This window comes from Thamnophis elegans, chromosome 7, assembly GCF_009769535.1.
Source record: "Thamnophis elegans isolate rThaEle1 chromosome 7, rThaEle1.pri, whole genome shotgun sequence".
Classification (NCBI taxonomy): Eukaryota; Metazoa; Chordata; class Lepidosauria; order Squamata; family Colubridae; genus Thamnophis; species Thamnophis elegans.
The window spans coordinates 30,672,462-30,683,335 of record NC_045547.1 but is presented as its reverse complement, the minus strand read 5'-3'; positions in this window follow the sequence as shown (position 1 = coordinate 30,683,335).

Genomic DNA, 10,874 nt, shown 5'->3' with positions numbered 1-10,874 from the left:
ACAATAATGACATTAATGATATAAATATATGTAAACTTCCCCCGGTCCCTAGAAGGAATATGACTATTTCTGGCGACTGACACCTAATGATGAGACTACACTTTCACTTCCCCAAAACTTGCTATCAACGGCTAATTTGTGGCATGTTGCTGGAGGCAGTGTTTGTCACATTGTTGACAAACATGAAATATTTTGTCAGTGTTCCTTTCTTTTGATCAAGAAACTAAATTTGAAATCATTTAATGTAATGAAAAGGGACATGGTGACTCAGTGGCTAAGATGCTGAGCTTGTCGATCAGAAAGGTCGGCAGTTTGGCGGTTAGAATCTCTAGTGCCGCGTAACAGTGAGCTCCCAGAACTTGTCCCAGCTTCTGCCAACCTAGCAGTTGGAAAGCATGTAAAAATGCAAGTAGAAAAATAGGAACCACCTTTGGTGGGAAGGTAATAGTGTTCTGTGCGACCTTGGTGTTTAGTCATGCTGGCCACATGACCACAGAGACATCTTCGGACAGCGCTGGGTCTTCGGCTTAGAAACTGTGATGAGCACCACCCCCTAGAGTCGGGAACAACTAGCACATATATGCGAGGGGAACCTTTACCTTTAATGTAATTAAAATTTATGTGATTTAATATATATTTTAATACAAATTTTATTAAAAGTTTTAAGAAGGATAATATGAACTATAACAAACTAAATTAGAAGAGAAAAAGTGAAAAATAAAGCTAAAATTGTAACAAGAAGACGGAAAACGGAAAAAAATTAATGAACAAGATTACATGTTACGATCTCGAGAAGTTTTGTAAAAAGATGTATCATAGAACATAGAGTAACAGGGTTGGATGGGACCTTGGAGATCTTCCAGTCCATGGGTGTCAAATTCACGGATTCAAGTTTCTGTCATGTGAAGTTTTTCTTCTTTGCGGAGCTGGGGTGGGCATGGTCTGTGTGTGACACATCTGGCCCACGGGCCGCAGTTTGACACCCCTGTTCTAGTCCAACCCCCTGCTTGAACAGGAGACCCTGCACCATTCGAAACAAATGGCTGTTCTTTTCTTTAAAAACTCCAGTAAATGAGCACCCACACGTTTTGGAGGCAAGCTGTTCCATTGCTTAATTGTTCTCATTATCAGGAAATCATCTTAGTTTTAGGTTGGATCTCTCTTTAATGGTTTTTCATCTGTTCCTTCTTTTCTGTCCTCAGTTGTTTTGGAGGCTAGGTTGACCCCCTCTTCTCTGTGACAGCTCCTCAAGTGCATGCTATCATCTCATCCCTGGTCCTCTTCGATAGACTAGGCCTGTAATGGTGAACCTATGGCACGCATGCCCAAAGTGGCATGCAGTGCCGTCGCCCGTTGTTCTTCTTGATTCTGGTGCCAGCCAGCTGGTCTTCACACGCGTGGGAGCACCAGAAACTGGAAGAGCAACCGCCCAGTGCGCATGCACGCCCCAACCACCCGGTCGTCCGGTTTCTGGCATGCATACGTGCACGAAGACTAGCTGGCCAGTGTGCATGTGATCGCTTGAAACCAGAACATCACCTTCCCAGCGCACGGATGTTCACCGGGCAGCTGCTCTTCCAGTTTCTGGTGCTCCCGTAAGCATGAAGACTAGCTGGCTGGGGCACTGGAACCTGGAAGAGCCTAACTATAAGACTGTAGTTTTATCAGACTGAATTGTATTTTGTTAGATAGAACCAATATCAAGAGTCTTCTATATATTGAGTCTCAATATACTGTTGGCTATTTCTCCCAGCTTGGTGTTGTCTGCAAATTTGATTAGATCCCTTTCTATTCCCTTGTTTATATCATTTATAAAAATATTTAAAAGTACTGGGCCTAAGGCAGAACCTTGAGGTACTCCACAGCATGCTTTCCTCTATTTAGATATAGACCCATTGCGGACTACACACTGAGTGCAGTTGGTCAGCTAGTTACAAATCCATCTGGTGGTGATGCTATCTATCCCACAGTGGGCTTACCAAAAAGTGGGCTGTGGTCTACCCTGTTCCCAAATTCTGCAAATTGTCAATCCTACAATTTCATGATTGTCTTCGTTCCATAGTACATCCTGCCCAATCAAAACCAGAAATCACAAATTCATTTTTATTTTTACACAAAAATTCTATATGAAATTTCTACTCACCAATAAATGCAGATATCATTCTAATCAAAGACGTTAGTTTATCCATCTGAGCAAGATCTGTCAATTTCACCAACCATTCCTCTATTATGGACAATGTTGAATCTTCCCATCTTACAAGTAGTTTTTGGCTTACAAGCACAATTGGGACCAGATTTTTGTTCATAACTTTTTGTGATTGTAAGCTGAGACATCACCTGACCAAACAATTGCTTTTAAAATGGTTGTTAAGTAAATCAAATCATTAAGCAAACCATTAGGTGAACTAGATGTTGTAAGTACAGACCAATTTTATCCAATGGGTATTTTGAACAGAATTTTGACCGAATAACAGAGTTTGAAAGAATCTTGGAGGTCTTCTAGTCCAACCCCCTGCCCAAGCAAGAGACCCTATACATTTCAAACAAATAGTTGTCCAATCTCTTATTAAAACCTCCAATTATGGAGCACCCACAACTTCTGAAGGCAAGCCATTCCATTGTTTAATTGTTCTCACTGTCAGAAACTTTATCCTTAGTTTTAGGTTGGTTCTCTCCTTGATTAGTTTCCATCACTGTTTCTTAGTCTGTTTTCAGGTGCTTTGGAGAACAAGTTGATCCCCTCTTATTTGTGGCAGACCTTTAGATATTGGAACATTGCTATCATGTCACCCCTAGGCTCCTTTTCATTAAACTAGACATACCCAATTCCTTCAATCGTTCTCTATGTTTTAGCCTTCAGTCCTTAATCATCTTGGTTGCTCTTCTATGCACTCTTTCTAGAGTCTCAACATTTCTTTCTATATCATAGCAACCAAAACTGAATGTAGTATTCCAAGTCTGGTCTTACCAAAGCATTATTGTACTAACACTTCACATGACCTTGATTCTATCCCTCTATTAATTCAGCCTAGGACTATGTTAGCTTTTTGGTAACTGTAGCACACTGCTGGCTTATATCTAAGTGATTGTCCACTAGGACTCCCAGATTCCTCTCATAGTTGCTTGTATTGAGCCAGGTATCACCTATTCTATACCTGTGCATTTTGGTTGTTGTCGGGTTTTTGCCTTACTTTTCTCACCATTGAATTTTGTTTTGTTAGATAGGACCCAGTATTCAAGTCTGTCAAGACCCTTCTTTATCTTGAGCCTATCTTCTGGAGTATTGGCTATTCCTGCCAGCTTGGTGTTTGCAAATTTGATGAGATCCCCTTCTATTCCACATAATGGAAAAATGTTGCAAAAATGATCATGTAATCATGGGACACTACAACAGGTTGTTTTGGGGAACAGACAGCTAAGTTGGAAGGAGGAGTCAAATGGGGGCCCAACTTGGAATTGTTGTACAGCTGCAAATGGCATAACCTTGACCTTCCCCAAAGTCCCTGAAGTCTTATCTGGCTGTTTCCAGGGAAAGGAAAGCTTCCTGGGGACATTCTTGCAATATAGGTAGAAAACAATATCATTTTGTATACTTTAGTTATTAATAAGTGACTCTGGTTGCTTGTGCTGACAAGTTGTAATTACGAGGTGGTTGCGAAGTACCCAGAATGCAATCACATGACTGTAAGTGATGGTGGTATGGCAGCTGTAACTTTAAGGGCAAGTCCTAAGTAACTTTGAGTCCATCATAATTTGAACAGGCATTTAGCAACTGGTTTTACATCAAGGACTGCCTATATCATAATCTTGCCACAGTAATCACATATTGATTGAGTAATGACGTCTTGCATGACTTTTCTAACTGTGTAGCCATGAATCTTGAAAGGAAAAGTTCTGGTTTCATTTTAATGTTAATCTTTAAGATTAATCTTATCAATGTATGTATTTGAATCCATTTTTAGCTTTATTACATGTCCACCAAAAATATCAGAATGTCTATTCATGTTCATATTTCCAAGATATATTTGAAGTGTTTTTATATATTCTAGATAATTTCTCTGGCATCATGTACCAATTATACATCATTTTATAAAAATTCTCTTTAAAGTTATAATACAATGTAACTTTCAGCCCTTTTTAATCACATATTTTCCCATTGTTCCATCTCTATGTTATAACCAAACTTCTTATCCCATTTTATCATACATTCTTTAACCTTTTCAACAAAAGTTTATACATTTTAGCAATTGCACCTTCTTCATTGTCAGCATAGAATTGTACCTCAAATTCCATTTGATCCATACTATAAGTCTTTTTGTCCATTTTGGATCTTTCTGATAACTGTACATGAGAAAACCATTAACAACTATTTCTATCTGCTATTCATTGCTCTCTTGATTTAATTTTAAATTTCCTTTGACAATTTCCCAATAATTCCTGATATGTCAACCATTTGTCTTTACCTGCTGTTTCTCTTCTGTGGCATACTTCTTGAACTTTTTGGGCATTACTTGGCTTTATATCTATACCATATTCTCAACATGGTACAACAAATAAAATTGTTTTTAAAATCAACATTTTAATTTTATCATACCATAAGTATCCATGCTATCCAAGCCTCAGGTGAGGATCCTCTAACTCTAAATATCACTTGCTTCTCAGCAGCATCTGTTCTTTCATCCAGACCAACCACAAGTTGCAAAATAAATCTGAAATCCGGTAAACCCAGTCCTCCTCTTTCTTTTGCATCTTGTAACAGTTCTTGTTTCCAAATCTCCTTGATAAAATCTATGTTCCGGAAGGTTATTTCCTAAAATAGTTCCACTTACTTTGAAACTCAAGTTGATTTCATTTATGTGATGTTCCAGAATTGTGATTTTTTTTCAGTCATAAGGTTCTTTGTTTTAGTTCAGTTTGCAGCATATGAATTTTATAAGATTTAAAACTGTCACTGATCATGCTCATATTTACTATGACTTTTTCAAGATTATAAAAACCAAAACAGCCTCCAGATGTTGTAGGAACGCACATTTCCCTCTGGAAGAATTCAAAAGTGGTAAAAATCCCCAGTGGTGATCTTTTACAGAAAAATGTACCAAATGTCCTAATAAACATGGCTAATTTGGCATTCCCTGAGTGTAACTGGATCTGCCAAAACCCACTGGCTGCATCAAGCACTGAGAGTATTCAAACACCTGCAAACTGTAGAAGAACATCAGCTGTAAAGAAAAGGATCTGCATTTCTTTTTTGACAAACCTGTTCTGTTCTTTCTGGTCTGAGTTCGGTGTAAACGTGATCTGAAATTATTCAGAAAAAGTGCAAACATTTATCTGCTATTTATTTATAAAGAGGGCCATTTTTTCAGAATTTTTGCAAAACTGCAAAAACAACGCTATTGCTTTCAGGAATGAAACTACAAACACTTCCATTTTGCTTGAGTACCAATGAGATGTTGATTAATTGATTACCTCAGTCCTTTCACATTGGATTATCCTATGGTTCTATTTTTACATTGGGCAGCAGTACAGTTGATTCAATTGTGGCTCTATGGACTGCATATGGAATGGGTCCTTTTTAAAATTACCTGCATGGGAGAAATCTTTAAGCTTTCTCTTTCTTTGTCAGGCTCTGCAATGAAATCTTCACATATATATTGACCATTAGTTGCTTCTTGCCTAGAGATGAGTATTAGGGGAGACCAGTGTTTCTCAACCTCAGCAACTTTAAGATATGTGAACTTCAACTCCCAGAATTCCTCAGCAAACTGAGGAATTAATTAATTAAGCCAATGCTTCACTCAGATAATATTCCTGTCCAAAGATCTGACCACAGAATACATACATTTTAGATTTTGTTCCTCTGATTTTGGAACAGACTATAAAATACCCAAGGCAATATGAGGTCTTCTGGGATCGCAGTTGGAAACAAAGCATTTTTCCAAACTTTTCTAGACAGATTGTTAAATCACAGTGACAAAAGTATCAGTTTTAAGACACACTCAATATGGATTGATTTGCAAAGATACTTTCCACAGACTGGCAGAAAAACTAAGGTCATAGAACTGCTTCTCAAAGGAAGTACTTTATGGTATCACTTTTTAATTTTAATTAATTTCTCCTATCATTTCAGTACAGCATAGCTAGCTTCAAAATATTCCATTTATGACAAGTTTCTCAGGAGAACATTTTTAGCTTCTGTGCATGACTTTCCCTAAATGAGGTTCCTTCAACAGTACCAGTGGAGATTTACTTATTTTATTTATTTATTACATTTATTGGCTGCCCTTCTTACCATGGGTTAACTCTAGGCAGCTCACAATATTAAAAGATGCCCTTGATCATGAAACAAAATTGGTCCGATGGGGCTTTTTTCATTTCTCTATAACTTTCTTTTTAGGGACGCGGTGGCTCAGGGGCTAAGATGCTGAGCTTGTCGATCAGAAAGGTTGGCAGTTCAGCTGTTTGAATCCCTAGTGCCACGTAACGGAGTGAGCTCCCGTTACTTGTCCCAGCTTCTGCTGACCTAGCAGTTCAAAAGCATGTAAAAATACAAGTAGAAAAATAGGCACCACCTTTGGTGGGAAGGTAGTGCCTTTGGCATTTAGTCATGCCGGCCACATGACCACGGAGACGTCTTCGAACAGCGCTGGCTCTTCGGCTTTGAAACGGAGAGGAGCACTGCCCCTTACAGTCGGAAACAACTAGCACATATGTGCGAGGGGAACCTTTATCTTTTATAGCTTTCTTTGAATGTCCTTGATGGTTCAAAGATTATCATCTCCTCTGCCCTTCTACACTTAAAGCAGCTTCCATGTGTAATTTTTTAGGATAAACGCTTCTGCAAAATACAATCTGCCTGTCTGTAATAGTTTCATTTCTCTCACAACTCAGTCATCTGTTTTCACCCACTTTTTATATAACCTCAGGCTTTTGTATATGAGAAGCTTTTATATGGATCAGGGCATTGGGGGATAAAAAGAGAAAGAGTCATTCTTACCTACAGCAACAAAGATTTGCAGTTTAGGCCTTTTGGCCCATGGCAGAAATGAGGATACATACCTGGATTCTTCCATTTGCCATCAGTTGAGTAGCAATGTTGGACTGAACAACTATACCATTATACCATGCTTTCAATTATACCATCTAATAGGCTACTGAAATCAAAGTTTGGTGGAAAAACACCAAGAGGCCAAGTCTCAAATGGAAATGATTTTCAGTTTCATTTCATAGGAATCTCTATAGCTGCAACATGGTTTACACTGTTGCAGAGGTGGGTTCCTACCAGTTCGCACCTATTCAGTAGAACTGGTTCGTCAAATCTACAGAACCGGTTAGAAAAGGTTCCACCAGTGGACCCGGAAAGCAGGCCACACCTACAGAAGAGGTTCCAAATTTTTTTGAAACCCACCACTGCACTGTTGGTACCATTTTTGTTCTTCACAAAATGGTCTGAGAGTTGCATTTGAATTATAACAAATCAATAACTAAATGTATAAACTGCTTGTCATCTTTAATCTATTTTTCTACCAAGATGGCCTCCTTCATCTGTGGGATCTTAACAATAGACAAAATTGGCAGCTCTTTCTATTCTCTTATTAGGATTGTATTTCACTACAGCCATGCAGCAATTCAGATCCATTTACAGTTTATCATGAACTTTTGATATTTAGCTTAGCATTAATTATTATATGTTATACAGGACACAGAGATTGCAGGTTGCCTTTCACTCCTAAGCAGAAAATATTAAATGGTACCAAACTGGTAGTGGAGGAAATACTGCTCCCCGTAACATGTAAATACTACTTAATATGGTTTTGCCAAGAAAATAATTTGTTAAGCCTTCCCACTCTGTCCCTCTGAGTTTTTTTCAAAACCGTGACTACTGTAGTCATGTTTTATTGAAATGGGCCAAGTACAATTTACTTAGAAACATTAATTTTGAGCTGCTGGTATGTGTGTGTGTGCGTGCACGCTTTCCCCCAGTATGTAAATAGGAACCTTTTTATAATGATGATAAGTCTATGGAATGAGGAATAGGCAAGTCCAGTTGCCAAACTCTGACCTGTAAGCCACATTCCAGGAGATGTTTTTTTCTAGCTGTTTTTCTCTATATTCATCTCGTTTTAGAGCTGCTTTTATTTGGCACAGATTGCTTAGTGGTCTGCCAGTGGTGGGTTTCAAAAAAATTTAGAACCTCTTGTAGGTGTGGCCTGCTTTGTGGGAGTGGCTTGCTGGCCATGTGACCGGGTGGGAGTGGCTTGGCAGTCATGTGACTGGGTGGGCATGGCCAACTTGTAAAATGTGGTGGAACTCACTTAACAATGCTCTTGCTTAGCAACCAAAATGTTGGCTCAGAAACTCTGGCATTTGAAGCACGCAAGTCTTAAACCTGTCAAGTTACAAGACCGTTGCACCCCTAACCCTTTAGAAAAAAAAAAACCAGGGGTGTTCAAACTTGACAGCTTTAAGACTTCTGGATTTCAACTCCCAGAATTCCTCCTCCAGTCATGTTGGCTCAGGAACTCTGGCATTGAAGTGTGCAAGTCTTAAAGCTGTCAAGTTACAAGACCCTTGCACCCCTAACCCTTTAGAAAAAAAACCCAGGGATGTTCAAACTTCACAGCTTTAAGACTTTAAGGTTTAGTTAGGACTCTTAGAAGTGGGCAGTGCGATTGGTGAGCCAGCCAATCAGTGAGCAGCGGGTGAGGCAAGCGTGGTACAGACCGGCGGGGGGAGGGAAGGAGCTGGAACCAGTTCTAAACGGCATGGTAGATTTGTGGAACCTCTTCTATAGAAGAGGTTAAAATTGGCAGGAACCCACCCCTGTGGTCTGCATATGACAAGAGTCCCCATGGCACTATTTTAATACTTTGGTGCACATGGCAGTTGTAATTTTGTTTCTTCTGCTGCTTTTTTGGGCTAAATGTGTACAGCTGCAACGACTGTGGTTTCACTTAGTCAGGAAACTTCCTGTTTATTAATGCATGGTCATTCTTCAGTATCAGTGAGATCTGATTTACCCTTCCAAAACTCTCTTATTCAGATATTTTCTTTGAGGACATGTGCCATTTACTGAACTAAAGGGCTCAACGAAAATAAAGGCATCTCAAAATACAATATGCTCTGGACAAGGCTGTTTATAGGGTTCTATCATTAGTATGTTTTAATATACAATGAGATCTATATGCAAGAATTTGCCTGTTTGTTTATAAGAAAGCCCGTTTAGTTCTTCACACTTCATACCATGCTTCAGCAGTAAATCATTGCTCTTCAACCTTTTAATGTCTTATTCAGCACTTGGCAGAAGATGCTTAGATGTGACTCAGCTAAGGTAGAATTATTATTGCAGACGAGAAGGTCTAAACACAACAGCTGACTATCCACCACAAAGTCAAGAAGTCAGAGCTTTCATAAATATATAATGCTCCAGAGTTTAAACTCTGAACTTTTTCTGGCTGCCCTTTGAAGCTAGGAGATATTTGATTGCTTTCTTGATACCCTTAGAAGGTCCCCGAGATATATTAATATCTAAAGGTCTCTTTAGCCTGGGAACTGCTGCTCTTCAGTCCTTACAGATTCCTTATTGGCTTGATTCAAAACTTAATCTCTGTTTACAGTTTGAATCTCTGTTTACAGTGAAGTGGTGATTGTTGTGATAGGATAAAGCAAAGCTACAAATGCTTCATTTTGAAACAATGAACAAGAGAGTCCATCTACCATGAAGTTACTTCTGCTAGAGCAAAAAACCTATTTGTAATCCTCTTCCCTTATGCAGATAAAAAGTTCCACATATTTATATTTAGAAAGTGGTCTGAAAAAGGTGTTCATCAGGCCACTGCCAGAGTTATTTCCTAGGACTTTTGGGCTCTGTCATCCCTCAGAAAAGAGGAAAGAAGAGCAAATGACTCTTCAGTGTCGAGAAAGTGAGAAGTATTGATAACTCTGCATAGTAACCATGAGAAGGGCTTCTGAATATCTGCTCCATCTAGTCCTTCCCTGAATATCTGCAGTCCATGTACTGTATATTGAAATGTTTGTATTTATACTCAGGTAGGACTGAGGGGGCGTGGGATTGAGTGTGATCTGGATGGATGAGAAACCATACAGGCTTAAAGGTAGCCTGAAAGAGAAATGGATAACTTTGATAAGGGACCCTTGGGTGCTGCATTTGGTTGTGCAACTGTGAAAGAAGGATACAGAACGAAGGTTAGAAAAATAAGATTTTGGATTTGCATTTTGGATCTCAGATTTAACCTCCACCACCAAATAATAGCAAACAAATTATTTCTCTTTAGCCTAGAACAGTGGTTCCCAAACTTGGCAACTTTAAGACTTGTGGACTTCAACTCCCAGAATTCTCCAGCCAGCAGAATTCTGGGAGTTGAAGTCCACAAGTCTTAAAGTTGCCAAGTTTGGGAACCACTGGCCTAGAAGGTCATGCCACAAGGCAGAACGGCATAAAGAATGTGAAAATAACTTACAAAAGTTGAAAATTGTACTGTAGATTAAATGAGTACTTATGTATTCCTACATTTAGACCTGTTTCGTGTTTTATTAAGATCGGACTAATGATTTGTACAGTATTTTAATATTATTGGCTTTTTCACAAAAATGTGTCTTGTGATTGGCCAAATCACACAAGCACTTCATGGTGTACTTAAATAAGAGATATACCCATCGTCTTTAAAAGGTAGAAAATAGTCCCAATACCGGCTTCCAGTAACTTAGAAGCAGATTTTTATCCCCCACAACCTTACCTGGTGTTGAAGGCTCCTAAAAGTGGATGGCATATTCTCTACTATGTCTGAAAATGACCAGCAGCCATAAAATTAATGCTGTATACATTTTCAATGAAATTCCCAGAATTGATTCCT